General features: G+C 46.3%; 1 long non-coding RNA gene across 1 annotated transcript; it reads left to right on the top strand.

Annotated features, from left to right (window-relative positions):
- The first annotated feature begins 15,577 nt into the window (after positions 1-15,577).
- On the top strand, positions 15,578-17,044 carry LOC115500389. Its single transcript, XR_003964523.1, has 2 exons — positions 15,578-15,868; positions 16,885-17,044. It is a non-coding gene; the product is annotated as an uncharacterized LOC115500389 (long non-coding RNA).
- The last annotated feature ends 278 nt before the right edge of the window (positions 17,045-17,322 follow it).

Here is a 17,322-nt window from a genome sequence, read left to right as displayed (position 1 = left end):
GAATGAAGAGTCAAGATGGGGAACCTGGGGCTCAGAGGACCTTGTTTCTGATTGAGGAGGGTATGCCTCCATATCTTTTATGTAGTTTTTATGCCAACGCCTCCCCCACAGCCCTCATTCCACCCCCACCACCAGGTCCTGATGCGCTAAAAGCATTGAAGTCAGCTGATGCAGCAGAGAAGACGAGGGAAAGCCCCTCAGATGGGGGTCAGAAAACCCAAGTTTTCACATAACGATACACTTGTGTCCGAGCACGCTGGGTATGAGGCTTTGTACCAGGAATTTACATTTAGGACCTCATGCAATCCTCAAAGCATTCCCGTGAGGTTGGAATGATTCTTCTCTTTCTCAGAGTAAGGGAATTGGGTCCAAAGTTAAGGGAAGGGAGGAAATAAACATTTATTAAGTACATCCTATGTACAAGACTTTATATTCTTTGCATATGACAGCAGCCTGGGTTTTGTTTTGCTCTTTTAATTTTATAGATGAGGAAAGGAGGCACAGAGGAGATGAGTACATTATACAAAGTTGAGTGGGGAAGGTTAAGTTCAAATTCAAGTCGATTGGGCCTCAAAACTCACTTTTTTCTGCCTCCCTACTTGTTAAATAATTTACCTAGCTAGTAGGAGAACAAAAATAACCATTAAAGTAGCTAACATCCATTGGACACTTTCTTTTTTTTTTTTTGTAATGTTTTATTTTTGAGAGAGAGAGCGTGAGTGGAGGAGGGGCAGAGAGAGAGGGGGACCAAGGATCCGAAGCAGGCTCTGTGCTGATAGCAGTGAGCCCAATGTGGGGCTTGAACTCAGGAACCATGAGATCATGATCTGAGCCAAAGTCGGGTGCTCAACTGATTGAGCCACCCAGGTGCCCCATCATTGGGCACTTTGTATATGCTCATCTTGACATAGCACCTGCTATAGATTGAATGTTTGTGTTCCTCCAAAATTCATATGTTGAAACATAACCCCCAAGAAGATGGTGTAAGGAGGTGGGGACTTTGGGAGGTGATTAGGTCATGAGGGTGGGGCCTTCATTAACGGGATTAGTGCCCATTATAAAAATGACCTGAGAAAGCTCCCTTGCCCTTTCCACCATGTGAGGTACAGCTAGAAGATGTCATCTCTGAACCAGAAAATGGATTCTCACCAGACACTAAATGTGCCAGTGCTTGGATCTTGGACTTCCAGCCTCCAGAGCTGTGGGAGATAAATGCTGGTTGTTTATAGGGCACCCAGTCTGTGGTATTTTTTTAGCAGCCCCAATGGATGAAGACCTTCCATCTCGTGCAGTCCTCACGCTGACCCTCTGAAGAAGACTCTGTTGTATTCATTCCCATGTTATAGATGAAGAAACGGAGGCTCACGGAGAAGCACCCATGGTCACCTGGCTAGCAATGGCAGATCAGTTTTCTCAAGCTTGAAGCTCCTATCCTCTACTCTGCTGCCTCTGGCCATGGCCCTACTCCTTGTCCACGACTCCCCAAGCTCCTCAGGGCTAAGGAACAATAGTGACAGGAAGTTGCCTGACGAAGTAAGAGATGTGCAGGGACTCTGCCATTTTGTCACTGTGGCCTGGACAAAGTGTCATCCTTTCTCATGGGTATCAATTCCCAAGGGCTGTGGTAATAAAATCCCACAAATTTGGTGGCTTAAGACAACAGGAATTTAATTTTCTCAAAGTTCTGGAAGCCCGACGTCCAAAATCAAGGTGTCGGTGGACCAAGTTCCTTCTTCTCCAAAAGTTCTACTAGGTGAAGATTCATCTTTGCCTCCTCCAGCCTCTGGTGGCTCTGGCATTCCTTGGCTTGTGGCCGCATCAGTCCAATGTCCCTGTCTTCACATGATGTCTTCTCTATGTCTCTGTGTGTCCAAATCTCTCTTTGTTCTTATTTAGACCCTGCTCATGGCAATTGGGGTCCACCCTAAATCCAGGATGATTTCATCTCGAGATCCTTAACTAATCACATCTGTAAAGACCCTATTTCCAAATAAGGCCACTTTCTAAGATTCTGGGTGATTATGAATTTGGAGGGAACATTATACAAGTTACCACACCATGGTTGTTGAGGCAGGCTTCAGTCCCTTTAAAGATGGTGGTCAGAATGATGCACTTGACCAGTCGGGCACAAAAAAATCCACTAGTCCCTTTGGAGAATCCTTCTGCCTATTCTCACAGGTGAAGGATTCCCCAGGTTATCCTTGTCTTCCTTAGAACAGTGTCTTCTTCTGGTAAGACCCTCTGCCTAGACTGTATCCTGTGGCTAAACATTGCAGTCCGGCTTTCTTCAGTCAGAATCCCCATCACCTCAGACTTTTCAGCAGCCTCTTCCCGCAACCCCAACCCCACTGTCGGCATGACCCCACTGCCAAAGGTCAGACAGCAAAGAGTGGAGATGAGGTTTGAACCCAGTCAGATGCCAGACCCTAAAAGCCTAAGCTCCATCCTACACAGTCTAGGTTCCTGCTACCCAAAGTGGAGCTCATCATCACAAAATCCCCCTGGCTCATAGGCACATTTAAGAAACGCTGGGATGTTGTGACCTTGCAAATCCTGATTTAGCAGGTCTGGGGAGCACCTGAGCTTCTGCATTTCTCATCAGATCCCCGTGGATGTGCTACTGCTGGTCCGCGGACCACACTTGGGGGAAAGAGGGTCCACTTTGCTCCACTCTGACACAGAAGCAGGACGCAGGATGCCCTCTTCCCTCTCACCTGCAGAAGCAGGGCTCAATCTCTCTCACCTGTTCTCCGCAGCCTCCCACTTACTACACCACCTGGCTCCACCATGGAGCCTCCAAGTTTAAATCTCCTCCATTGCCCACCCACCCCCACTTTCACTGACACATTTTCATGACTTTGGCTCTTCCTTTTCTTTACCGATTCCCTCAGAAGCAACCCTAGCAATGGCTTCAGATCTCCCTCTCTCTCTCTCTCTCTCTCTCTGCTAACTAGATTTTCAAAAGTTACCAACAACCTCCTAATGATTATTGATCTTTTCTTAGTCTCCGTCCTTGACCTTCTGCCCCATTGAATGCTGGTGACCAAACCCACACAGCTCAGCATGAAATCTTTATCCTGGCTCATCTGGATCGCTTCCCACCTCTCAGGCCTCTCTCCTTCATTCCAGCTCTTCATTCTGTTCCCCACATTGTATGCCCACTTGCAAGTTCAGTTGCCATGCAAAGCTAAATCTTCAGCCCCAACGTCTCTCTAAATTTCCAGCCATGTATTTCTGATTCCTGAAACTCAAAGTCTCAAAAGAAATTCATTATCTTCCCATTTAATTCGTTGGCACTCAATAAACAAGAGTGGCTAGGTGTTGTGCCGTGAAAACAAAATGGCAGAGCCCTTCCCGTGAGGGGTTCCCAGGAGCAAGCCCGCCTGAGCCCACAGGTGTGCTGGTAAACCAGCTTTCCTAAAGAGAAGGCTCTGCCTTGTGGCATGTGCCAACTCCGTGTAAATATTCCACGATGGCTGATTTCAAGCTTCTAACATAACATTACTGAACATGGAGTTGGGAAGACATGCCCAGAATCAGTTCTCCTGAGCTGGTATGAGCCAGCTCCAATACACCACTGCATGACCTTCACATACATACTGGCTACTGGCTTTTCTCCCAGTCACCCACTGTCAAACCTTAGAAACATCCTTGACAGTCTCCTCTCCCATTCATCCTCACGTCTAGTAAATCAGCAAATGTCATGATTTGCAAATGAAGCCCTAAAATTCTTTAAGGTAGATGTTAAAAAAAAAAAAAAAAAAAAAAAGAGTTAACAGCACATAAAAAAAAAAAATAGCAAGATGGCAGAGATTTAAACACAATCATGTTGATAATTACATGAAACATAAATGGTCCAAACACTCCAATTAAGAGGCAGAGATTATCGGGTGCCTGGGTGGCTCAGTCGGCTGAGCGTCCGACTTCGGCTCAGGTCACGATCTCGCAGTCCGTGAGTTCGAGCCCCGCGTCGGGCTCTGTGCTGACTGCTCAGAGCCTGGAGCCTGTTTCCGATTCTGTGTCTCCCTCTCTCTCTGACCCTCCCCTGTTCATGCTCTGTCTCTCTCTGTCTCAAAAATAAATAAACGTTAAAAAAAAAAATTTTTTTTTAATTAAAAAAAAAGAGGCAGAGATTATCAATAAAATGGATTTTTTTTTAAAAAGACCCGATTATTTGTTGTCTATAAAAAACACACTTTAAATATAAAGACATAGATTGAAGGTAAAAGTATGAAAAAAGATAATACAACATACATAGGAAAGTTAGCTATATTGATATCAGACCAAAGTAACTTCAGGACAAGGAACATGATCAGGGATAGAAAGAGATATTTCTTAATGGTTTAAAGGTCAATTTATCAAGGCATATCGATCAAAATGTGTATAAACTAACAAAATTAAAGCAGGAATAAAAAGAAATCCACAATTGTACCTAGAGGCTTTAAGCCTCTTTTTCAAAATTGGTACAGCAGATAGATAGAAAAGCAGTAAAGATGTAGAAGACTTGAATGATGCTGCCAACCATACTGACCTAACTGCCATTAATAGAACACTCTACCTGGCATCAGTAGAATATACATTATTTTCAAATGCACATGGAGCATTCATCATGGTAGACCATTTGCTCTACCATAAGTCAGCTATCGATACATGTAGAAGGGTTGAACCCATAGATGATATTCTCTGACAACAGAATTAAATAAAAAACAAGAGAGAACAATATACTTCTAAATAGCACATGAATCAAAAGAGAAGTCAAAGGAGGAATCAGAAAATATTTTGAACTGAATGATAAGGAAATCACAACGTATCAAAATTTGGAATTAGGAAATATCTGAAACTCCAGCTGGAGTAACCAAAGGGAAAAAAAAGAGAAAGAACGTGTAAATCATCATTATCAGGAATGAACAAGGGATATCATTACAAATCCTATAGATAATGAAAGGATAATTAGAAAATAATATAAATATTTTTTGTTGATTAATTCAACAATGTAGATAAAATGGACAAATTACTGGGGTGCCTGGGTGACTCAATCGGTTAAGCATCCAATTCTTGATTTCAACTCAGGTGCACACTGACTGGATCTCGTGGTTCGTGGGTTCAAGCCCCACTTCGGGCTATGCCTTAACAGGGCAGAAAAGACGGATGAATTACTTGGGCAAAAATTTACAAAACTGGCCCAAGAAGAAATAGTCAACGAGAAAGAGCCCTAATCTATTAAAGAAATTTAATTTGTCAAAATTTAAAAACGATTTTTTCTGCAAAAGAAAACTCTAGGCCAAATGGCTGCACTGGTAAATCCAAACACTTTAAAGAAGTTATATGTCAATCTTTCACAAATTTTTTGGAAAATCAAGGGGGGAAGGGACCACTTCTCAAGTCATTAGCAATTCAAAGCCAACAATAATTAAAATAGATAACACATTATGACTAACTGGGATTTACCCCAGAGACACTAGAATGGTTTAACATTTTAAAATCAACCAACGTAGGGGTGGCTGGCCGTAACTCTGTAGAGCATGTAACTCTTGATATCAGGGTCATGATTCGAACTCCATGTTGGGTATAGAGATTACTAAAAAAAATTAATAAACTTAAATAAAATAAATACAAAATAAAAATCCACCAATGTAAATCATCTGACTCATAATAAAGGGGAAAATTCGATAGTCAAATCAACAGACGTAAAAAAACAAACAAACAAACAAACAAACTATTTGACAAAGTAAAACTTACGTTCACGATAAAAACTCTGAGGAAACAGCAACACAAGGGAACAACATCAATCCGATCATCTGCCACCATCTGCCACTAACCCCAAACCTAATCATGAATGACTGGACACTTTCCACTTAAGACTGACAATGAGCAAGGATATCTGACCTCATAACCTTTACTTAACATTTTATAGCAGGTCTTAGTGCACAAAATAATTGTATACATAGAAAACCTTTATGAAAGTATTTTTTAAAAGCTAACAAAAATAAGTGAATTCAGCAAGAGCATATGATACTAGGTAAAAATAAAAAATCAACGATATATCTATATACTACCAAAGAACAATTAGAAAAACACCTAGGGGGGCCTGGGTGGCTCAGTGGGTTGAGCGTCCGACTTCGGCTCAGGTCATGATCTCGCGGTCCGTGAGTTGGAGCCCCGCGTCGGGCTCTGTGCTGACAGGTCGGAGCCTGGAGCCTGCTTCGGGTCCTGTGTCTCCCTCTCTCTCTGCCCCTCCCTTGCTCATCCTCTGTCTCTCTCTGTCTCAAAAATAAATAAAACGTTAAAAAAAAAAAAGAAAGAACACCTAAAAATACCATTTATGGGACGCCTCGGTGGCTCAGTCGGTTAAGCATCTGACTCTTGATTTCAGCTCAGGTCATGATCTCACAGTTCATGAGTCCGAGCCCAGCACCTGGCTCCACACTGACAGTGCAGAGCCTGGTTGGGATTCTCTCTCTCTTTCTCTCTCTATCTCTTTGCCTCTCCTGTGTACTCTTTCAAAATAAATAAATAAACTTACAAAAAATACCATTTACAATAGCGTCAAAAAAACCCCCATGAGATACTTAAGGATAAATTTAACAAAATATACCCAAAATATGTACACTGAAAATGTACAATTAAAGAAGGCCTAAGTAAATGGTAAAATATGCTGTGTTCACGGGTTGGAAAACTCAGTGTTGTTAAGATGTTAGTTTTACCGAAATTGACCTATGGATTCAACTTGGTCCCAGTAAAAACTCCAAAGCTTTTTGATAGAAATTGACAAACTGTAAAATTTGTAGGGAAATTCAGAGGGCCTAAACTAGCCAAAAAGCATTTTTAATGATTATTAAAGAATAAATTGAGAAGACTTACACTACCTGATTCCAAGACTTATTATAAGGCTACAGTAATCAAGACAGTGTGGTATGGCATCAAGAAAGATAAATTTATTAATAGAACAGGCTAGAGAGTCCAGAAATAGACCCACACATACGTATGCAATTGGTTTTCCAATGAGGATGCTTGGATAATTCGACAAGGAAAGAATAGCTTTTACAAAAATGGTGTTAGAAAAACTGGATATCCATATGAGAAAAAAATTAACTTTAAATCTTACCCTACATCATAGACAAAAATTAACCCAATATCAGTCACAGAGCTCTACTTTATAAAAGCTAAAATCATAAAAAATAAAAATAAAAATTGGAGAAGAAATAGAAAGAAAACTTTTTGACCTTGGTGTAGACAAAACTTTTTTTATAGAAAAACCATAAAATGCACTACTGAAAAAGAAGAATAAATTTGACTTCACTGAAATTAAAAATATTTGCTCTTCAAAAATGCCATTAAAGAATTAAAAAAGAAAGCCAAGGACTGGTAGAAAACCTTTCAAATACAAATGTCTGGCAAAGGACTTGTACCCAGAATATATAAAGAACACTTATAACTCAGTAATATGAAAAACACTGATCTAATTTTAAAAATAGGCAAAAGATGTGTTCAGATATTTCCCAAAAGAAGATATATTAATGCCCAGTAAGTGCACGAAGGTCATCAATGTCACTAGTCATCAGAGAAATGCAGGCACGGGCGGGTTTAGAATGAAAAAGACTTGTCTTCCAAATGTCAAAGAAGATTCGGATCAGCTAGAACTCTCATACATTTTCACACGCTTTCAGTGGAAATATAACATGATAAAACCACTTTGGGAAAGAGTTGGGCGTTCTTGTAAAGTTCAAAAAATGTGCTCACATTCATCTCCGTGATTTCACTTCCTACCGAAAAGACGTAAAAGCATACGCTCACCAGACATGTAAACGGATGTTCCTAATAGACTTGGTCACTGTGTCCCCATGTTGCAAACAGCCCAGGGGCACCCGGGTGGCTCAGTTAGTGGAGGGTCCAACTTAGGCTCAGGTCATGGAATCAAGGTTCGTGAGTTTGAGCCCCACATGGGGCTCTCTGCTGTCAGCACAGAACCTGCTTTGGCTCCTCTGTCCCCGTCTGTCTCCGCCCGCCCCCTTCAGAAATAAATAAAACATTAAAAAAAGCTTTAGGGGCGCCTGGGTGGCTCAGGCGATTAAGTATCCGACTCTCGGTTTCGGCTTAGGTCATGATCTCACTTTCATGAGGTCGAGCCCCCAGTGGGGCTCTGCTGGTAGCACGGAGCCTGCTTGGGATTCTCCCTCTCTCCCTCCCTCTCTGCCCTTCCCTCACTGGTGCTGTCTCTCTCTCTCTCTCTCTCTCTCTCAAAATAAATAAATAAATTAAATAAATATTAAAAAAAAAAGTTTAAAAAGGAAAAAAAAAAACAGCCCCAATGTCCAGCAACAGGTGAGCAGATAAAATGAGTTATCATGCAGCCACACAATGGACTAACACTCCACAAGAAAAAGGAACACACTTTTCAGACGCTCAACAACAGGGACGAATCCCCAAACCTGGACTGAGCAAAGGAAGCCAGGCACAAAAGAGCACATTGTGTAGGACTCATGTATGTGAAATTCTAGAAGTGTCACCTGTGGGTGATTTTGCCCTTCGGGGGACACTCGGAAATATCTGGAACCATGTTTGGTCTGTCACAAGTTGGCGAATGCTACCGGCATCTAGTGAGTAGAGAGGCTGGAGAGGCCGCTAAATATCCTACTTTGCCCAGGTCAGCCCCACCGCAAAGAATGACCCCAAATGTCCTTAGTGCTGAAGCTGAAAACCCTCAGCTAAGTTAACCTACAGTGACAGGAAGCAGATCGGTGATTGGCACTGGCTGGGGGTGGGAGAGTGAAGGTTGCCTGCAAAGGAGTGAAGAAAATGGTTTATATCTTTTTCTTTTTTTAATCTTTATTTTTTAGAGAGAGAGAGAGAGAGAGAGAGAGAGAGAGAGAGAGAGAGACAGAGCACGAGCAGGGGAGGAACAGAGAGAGAGGGAGACACAGAATCGGAAGCAGGCTCCAGGCTCTGAGCTGTCGGCACAGGGCCCGGTGCGGGGCTCGAACTCACGGACCGCGAGATCATGACCTGAGCCGAAGTCGGACGCTTAACCGACTGAGCCACCCAGGGGCCCCCCAAAAATGGTTTATATCTTGATTGTGGTCAAATGGAGCATTGTATTTTATGGACAATATACCTCAGTAAAATTGGGTTTTTTTAGAGAAACGACTGAAATCTTTCCTGTCATTCCCATCGGTCGGGTAACTTAAAAGTGCATAATCCTTACCGTAAATGACGCTGAGCAAATCTCTCCACCTTAAATAGACTGGAGATACCACCCCTCACATCCTACAAAATTGAATACGGTAAAACACGGGATTGTGAGTAACTTGTTCCGCGAGTGTGCCTCGAGAGGAGCAAATATTTCTAATAAGTTTTAACCTGTTAAATGAGCGATGTCTTGCAACACAAGTCGTACGTGATGCCCAACGTCCCGTGATCACAACTGAGCCAGAGGTTCTTGAAACTTGCTTTGAAATACGAGAGCTTTGGATGGCAAGCATGTTTCGGGAATGAGTTATGCTTGCAAACCAAGGTTTTACTGTACTTGCTTTCTAATTAGAATATGACGAGACAGAACAAAGAAAGGGGCAAGAACAAAGATGTCCCTTGGGCAGTCAACAGTATGATAGTATTTCCTACATACACGTGTGTGTGGTGTGTGTGTGTGGACACAGGCACACAGCCATTTAGCTGCACATGTGCCATTTGCATGGTGCCCAACACAAAGAGACACATACTAAGTGTTAATAACGTTCGCCCCAGGGCGCCTGGGTGGCTCAGTCGGTTGGGCGTCTGACTTCGGCTCAGGTCGTGATCTCGCGGTCCGTGAGTTCGAGCCCCGCATCAGGCTCTGGGCTGACAGCTCAGAGCCTAGAGCCTGCTTCGGATTCTGTGTCCCCCCCTCTCTCTGACCCTCCCCTGCTCATGCTCTGTCTCTCTCTGTCTCAAAAATAAATAAATGTTAAAAAATAAAATAACGTTCGCCCCAACCTCACACTCTTTCTGCTTTTCAGCTCTACACCCACTGATGCTTTCATAAAGCAAAAGACTCCTTAACCTTTTAGCTTAGGGTGCCGGTCTTCTAGAACAAGGGCCTCATGAAGAGAAGGCGGCTTCCGTGGCGCGTTAACGACAACGATGGGGCCTTTTTCAGGGGTGTCTCCTAGCTAGCTGTTTCCACCGAAAATCAACGGAGATGGGAGCATTTACACCAGGGATGTTGGCAAATGCTGCAAATGAGGGCAGGTTGCCTGGAGAGCAGGTTGTTCGACCATTTGCCAGCAGGCTACGGCCTCTGACTCTGAAAGAAAGGAAATTCGTACAAAAAGAGAACGCACGTGGGTGTAAACATGGATTTATGATGTTTCCTCTTATGTCGTAAACACAGTTGCGATCGCCCTGAAGACCGATCTTTCTGTAAAACGAGGGGGTGGGGGTGGGGGCGGAGCCTGGATATATTCCATTTGGTGGTTTAAAAGAACATCATAATTGGTAGCATAGGGGGCTTCTGGTTAAGCAAAACAAAATGCTGTTTTAAAAAAATTTTTTAATGTTTATTTATATTTGAGGGAGACAGAAAGAGAGAGAGAGAGACAGAGTGTGAGCAGGGGAGGGGCAGAGAGAGACGGAGACAGAATCCAAAGCAGGTTCCAGGCTCTGAGCTGTCAGCCCAGAGCCCAAAGCGTGGCTCAAACCCATGAGCTGGGAGATTGTGACCTGAGCCGAAGTCGGGCGCTTAACCGACTGAGCCAGCCAGGTGCCCCAAGCAAACAAAATGTTTATTTTAAAAACCTGTGTTGGGGATAAAGCTGAATGGAGGTACAGAGTTGGGTGAGATCTTAGAGCATGTCCTCAAAGGAAGGGCAGAGAAGACGTAATTTAAAGGCAGGGTCTAGGGGCGCCTGGGTGGCTCAGTCGGTTAAGCGTCCAACTTCGGCTCAGGTCATGATCTCACAGTCCGTGAGTTCCAGCCCCGTGTCAGGTTCTGCGCTGACAGTGTGGGCCTTGCCTGGGATTCAATCTCTCTCTCTCTCTCTTTCAAAATAAATAAATAAACTTTAAAGGAGGGACTGGCTTCTGCCTGATAGATGTGCTTTCCCGTGTTTCATGATCCCTCAAGGACGTGGAGCCCAAGACAGAAGCGCTCACCTTAATCCTTGGCTGTTTTTCCAAGCCAGGAAGGCCAGGGCAGAAGGAGGGAAACATTTCCCAAAGACCAGACGCTCTGGCGAGCTGTAGCTCTGCCCTGAGCTGCCTCTAGCTTTCTGGGTGCTGAGCTGGCCCATGAGAGAAAGCTCACCTCCATCTGGCATGGGGAGCAAAGAGACTCCCCCGATATCCCAGGCACAGCTCAATCGAGATCAGTAAAACTGAGGCCTTGGATGGGGGAGCCAGAGTCCTGTGGTTTGAAGGCTCTTCTAGAATTTATTTAAACCACCTTTAAAATGTGATTCCCCCCCATCAAGGAATAGTATGGGGTCGCTACAAGATACTCATCCATGTCCTTGGACTTGGAAATCAGACCTGGAAAACTGAAGGCCTTCTCTGAGCCCCTTCTGAGGGCAGATGCTGGGAAACCCCCCTCCGCTACCCTGGGTAACAAAATGGAGCAGAGAGAGGTAGAGAACCAACTTCCAGCAGCCCTGCTGGGCCGGCCAGAGCCAGAGCTGGGCCCAGAATCTAGGCCAGCACCCTACTGCCACCCCCCCCACCCCCCACCCCCGCTTGCTTCTGAAAGAACCCTGGGCTCCTACGGATCCCTCTGGACAGACCAGAATGGAGTCATCAGCATGTCAGTACCGCCCCCCCCACGCCCCCACCCCCACCAAACCCAAGCAGAACAGGGGGAAGGGCGACCTGGTCTCCTGGATTTGATGGGGTGGGGGCAGACCTTTCCCTCTCTCTCTCTCTCTCTCTCTCTCTCTGCTGCCGTCACCATCTGATAGTGGGATTTTAAGAACTTGATCAAAAAAAATAAATAAAAAAAAAAAAGAAAGAAAGAAAGCAAAAAAGCAGGGAGGTGGGGGGAACCCTAGGTAGAAATCAATGAAGCCTTTAAACCTTCCACACTGAAAAAGTCTGCATTTCTCTGTTGTCTTTGGGAACCCGCTGAATGGCTGGGAAACTGTTTTTAATAAACAAGAGTTCAAACGCTGAGGCTCCATAGCCAGCAGTCACGCCTTAAACTCTAAACTTTACATGAAAACTCTCCCATCCCTTTGAACTCGCCTTCCCTCTCCGGCGGAGCATTCCAGTGTTTATGCATTTTTTGAGATTGCTGGCAGGATTGCTTTGAATACTTTCCCTCTCTTTAGCAACCTCCTCCCTTCAGAACCCATTAATGCCCCACTCAGCAACATCAAGGTATTGCTTTGAAGTCCCTTCTGGCTACGGGCCGCTCACACTCTTTGGTTACTGTGCAATCAAATAATTAAATGGATTCTCAGGGAAAAAAAAAAAAATCATTCTTTTCCTTGGTAATTAAACACTCCAGGTTGGACAGGAGTGCTGGGTTGCCAAGGGAGTGAGGATCTATAAAGACTCGGAGCCCAGAATTCTTTGCTCATGACCCCCAGGGGAGAAAAATAATAACAAGAGAGTCTGCTCAGTCCTCACTTCCCTTGCGCTCTGGCAGCTTCTCTGGGCCCAGGACTTCCCTTCTGAGAAAGAGAGCGAGAGAGCGGGGTAGGGGGCAGCCCGGCCAAGAGAGTTCCTTTCTGGGGTGGGGGATGGCCAGGGTTGTGGGAGCATCTCTGGCCCAAAATAAGCCTGAGAGGGATTGTGGCTGCTGGAGGGCAGGGAGCGGGGCTCACCAGGGGTCCCAAGGTGATTCTGCCCCTAATATGGCTGGGAGGTGGGGGACAGACGGAGGAGGGCGACAGGGGGGAGGGGGAGGGGAAAGTAAAGGGAGGAGAAAGGGAGTAGGAGGAAGGAGAAAGAAGGGGAGAAGGAAGTGAGGGGAGGGGGAGGCGAGGGGGGAGGAGGGAAGGGAGGGAAACAGGGAGGGAGGTGAGTGGGGAGAGTGAGAGGATGTGGACGGGGAGAACTAGGGGGACTGGGGAGGAGCGGGCAGGGCAGGGAGGTAAGCGTGGGGGAGGGGAGGGCCAGCGGACAATCTGCTTCTGCAGCCGCTGCTACTGGTCTTGTGTCTCTCAGGCCTCCACCAGGGTCAGCTTCTCCCAGGTTAAAGGGGTCCCACTTTCAGCTGGGGTGAAGACCCCAGGTCCTCTTTGCCACCTGCTCCACTTTGTGGCCTCCACAGTCCACCCCCCCCCCCCACCTTCTCCTTACTCACCTTCTTGCCTCTCCCAAGATTGCCCTTCCATTAGTCTGATCACTCCCCGGGGCCCTGCAAGTCCCAGCCCAGAAGTGGCTTCCCTCCGGGTCTGCAGACCAGCTCTCTTTAGGCACTTCTCACAGTGAACTGTAATGCCTTCACCGGGGGCTGCTCCGGGTTGGGGGCCGTGTCTTCATCGTCTGTATGCCCCCCAACCCCCAACTCCTGGCACGGGCACATGGTACCTCTCAGTAGGTATTGGTGATGAGGATGTTCATCAGAGAACAGTGAAAGTGGCCTCGGGTCCCACGAGTCACGTTACACAAAGACCATCGTAGAACCTAAGCCTTTGGTTGCCAGCATCTAAACATGGCATTCTTCATCACTTGAACTTGAGGTTATCTCTCCGTCATCCAGCTGTTTCTCAAAGCCACCGGTTTCTCCTCTTGAATCTCTCGCCCCTCATTTCAGGCCATGTAAGGCACACACCTCAAACTCCAGGAGCCTAGACTCTCTACCACCCAAACTGGCCTTGAGAACAGATCCTCCGTGCCCCCCCCCCCCCCCCCCCCCCCCCCCCCCCCCCAGGGACAGGAGCTGTATTATTAGTCTAAATTCTTTTGGTTGAGTATGACAAAAAACCCAAGTCAAATCAACTTAAGAAAAAAAAAGAGATGAGAGGATTTACTGACTCACAGGCTGGGCAGTTGAATCTAAGGATCCAAGGGACGCTGACAATCACTTGGGTGATTGTTCTCCCTCCCCCTCCATCGTGTGGCTCTGAATTTCTTCGTTGGCTTTCCTGGCAAGGAAGCTCTCTCCAGTCCTGGGCCCCCAGAAGCTCCATGATTTTGCCCTACCATTTTAGAAGCCCCAGTAGAAAGAGAGCACCCTATTCTCCAAATTGCTGGCCCAAGTTCCATGGCTGAATCTCATCGGACCAACTTAAGTCACGTGTCCATCCCTGAGCCAATCACGGTAGCCAAAGCTATGGACTCTACCAATTGGCCAGATCATGTGCCATTCTTTTAGGTGAGTGCTCTTCCCCGAAAGAAAACCAAGGTGCTATTATCAGGAGATGAAAACGTGGATCCTGGCCCCAATAAAATAACAGATGACCACTGCAAGAACAAATCTCACTGGTGTCATTTATGGAGATTCTTGGAAGACGGTGACTGGGAGAAAACACTGTGTGTTGGAAGCAAAAGGGCGCAGATAAACCAGGACAAGACTTCATCCGATGTGGTACAAAGGCGTGAGTGATGAAACTCGACAAGCGGCAGTCGAATCAAGCAGCCATGATCCAGGAGCAGGTCTTCCCAACAGATTGGGGGGTGGGGGGGGGGGGGGGGCGAGGCAGGCAGGAACTCCAAACTACTCCTTCTGGGCACAGAGGGTATTCTACAGTTCCTAGAGCATCAGGAGCCTATGCGGGACCTCACCTGCCTCTCTGCCTCCGTAGAGGAGAGGCTGTGCTATGCTTCATTTTGGAAAAGGAGGTTCCGGTTAGAAGGATCAAGACGGATCTGCACAGTGACCAGGGCGGTTTGCAGAAATGGCCACCAAGGCTGCCGGAAACAACGACAATATTCACACATGTCGAGATTTACCCTAAAAAATGATGAGAGGCTCAGAACTCTTTACTGAGCAAGAGAGCATGCCATATATTGGCAGGAGATCTACCAGAATGTTATCAATTGGTATCTCTGGGTAGCGGGATTATAGGTGGGTTTCTTTGCCTTTTGTGTAATTCTATGTATTTTTCCTTTTTTTTTTTTTTTTTTTTTTTTACCATGATTATTTATTTTCGTGGTTGGGGGAGAAAAATACGAACTACACGGAAACAAAAACAAAAACAAAAAAAACCTCTAAAGGGAAAACACTCTACAAGTCAACCTTTTCCTGCCCTGATCCACTCTTCTTCCATTTAATTCATTTTCTCACTGTCTCTCTGTCTCTCGCCCTGGGGACCTGGCTGTCCCTCAGTCTGGATAATTGGCCTCTGGCCGACTGGGAAGCAGGTGGCTCAAGCAGTCCTGTCCTCTCAAGTGAGGTTGGGAGGGGTCGCTGCTCCTCCAGGCGAGGCGGGCTCCCACTGAGCTCAGATGGAAGGCAGCTGTGACCCTCCCCCAGAGCGCGCCCCTCCCCCTTCCCTCGCCCCCTGGGCTCTTTCGGGCTGGATGAATGAACAACAAAGGCCTGTGGCCATCTCAGGCATGCCAAGAAGTGGGTGTCATCTGGAGGACGCTTCAGCCCAAACCTTTTAAGTTGACACACCATGACTCACGAATCATTTATACAATTGATTATCGCCGAGAGATTTTACCCTGGTGGAAACAGACACCCGGGCACCCACTGCCTGGCTGGGGATGGGAGCTGAGGCTCGGTTAACCAATGAAGGTCCCTGCCAGGACACAAAGCCTCCCCTGAAAGTCCATAAGAACTGCCCGCTCGCCAGTGACCAGGGGGCTGATCCCTTCTCTTGGGAAAATACGGTAGAATTGCCCTCGTGGGCCTGTGCCACACTCAGAATCCCAGAGAGGAGGCGTTTTGGACATCTCCTCCAGTAAGGGTGCAGCCTCCAGACCAGAAGAGGCCCAAAAGCCATGGAAGGTATGTTGGCTTTCTATCCTCCACCTGGAAATCTTTGGAGAAGAACATTTCATAATTTCTCCCAGGGACCTCTTCCAGGGTTTTTTGATATCCTGGTAGCCAAGATAGTTTTTGGAGAGATGGTCGCATCTGCTTTTCATACGGTTCTACCATGAGCATCAGGGGGAAAGGGCTCAGATTCTAGCTTCCCCTTCAGGAGGGCCGAAGACGGGCAACCTGGATTTTCTGGCGTGACCCAGGCTGAGTGGAGATGAAACCAGAGGTGTGTGAAGTCGTCAGGACGGAATGTGCCCAGGATAAACTGGCCTCGTCTGCACGGGGCCGTGAGGGCAGGTGGGCAGGGAGGATGTAGTGATGTGGGAGGTAGCGATGAAGGGACCGGCGGGCAGATGGAAAAAGGGAGATCGTGCACGGGGTCATGGGGCATTTCTCCTTGAGGTGATTATTGAAGTTTTTGTCCTTGAAAGATCTGTGCTTTTCTTTGCCTGTCAGGACAGACAAATGATAGGAGTCGCAATTTTGTCAGTCGGGAGAAGGACACCACTCTAAGTATTTGTTAGGGGTTGGATCGTGTCCTCACAAAAAGGTATAGTGAAGTCCTAACTAACCCAGGACCTCAGAATGTGACCTTCTTTGGCAATAAGGTCTTTGCAGATGTAAGTTAAGATGAGGTCAGCTGGGCCCTAATCCAGTATGAGTGGTGCCCTTATAAAAAGGGGAAATTCAGGCACAGTCACAGACAAGTACAGAGGAAGGACTGTGGGATAAGACGCTGGGAGAGGGGCGCCTGAGTGGCTCAGTGGGTTAAGCGTCTGACTCTTGATTTCGGCTCAGGTTGTGATCTCACGGTCGTGGGATTGAGCCCCGTGTTGGACCCTGTGCTGAGTGTGGAGCCTGCTTGGGATTCTCTCTCCGCCTCTCTCTCTCTCTCTCTCTCTGCCCCTCCCCTGCATGTACTCTCTCTCTCTCAAAATAAATAAATAAACTCAAAAAAAAAAAAAAAACAAAACCCACAGGGAGAAGACTCTTAAAGTTGGAGTTTTGCAGCCACAGCTCAGGAATGCCTGGGACCACCTGAAGCCTGAAGAGACAGGCAAGGCTCCTTCCCTTCCAGGTTTCAGAGGGAACACGGCCCTGTCGATACCTTGTTTTCCGATGTCCAGCCTCCAGAACTGAGACAATAAATGTCTGTTGTTCTAAGCTACCAGTTTGTGGTGCTTTTTCACAGCAGCCCCAAATGAGTACAACTTAAAGAAATTTTTTTTAAATGTTTATTTCTTTTTGAGAGAGACAGAGAGAGAGAGAGAGAGAGAGACAGAGTATGAACAGGGGAGAGGCAGAGAGAGAGGGAGACACAGAATCGGGAAGCAGGCTCCAGGCTCTGAGCTGTCAGCACAGAGCCCAACGCGGGGCTCGAACTCGTAAAGCACGAGATCACGACCTGAGCTGAAGTC

Source organism: Lynx canadensis, chromosome E1 (genome assembly GCF_007474595.2).
Source record: "Lynx canadensis isolate LIC74 chromosome E1, mLynCan4.pri.v2, whole genome shotgun sequence".
Lineage (NCBI taxonomy): Eukaryota > Metazoa > Chordata > Mammalia > Carnivora > Felidae > Lynx > Lynx canadensis.
Note: the sequence above shows the minus strand (reverse complement) of the source record. Positions and strands in the feature narration are given on the sequence as shown.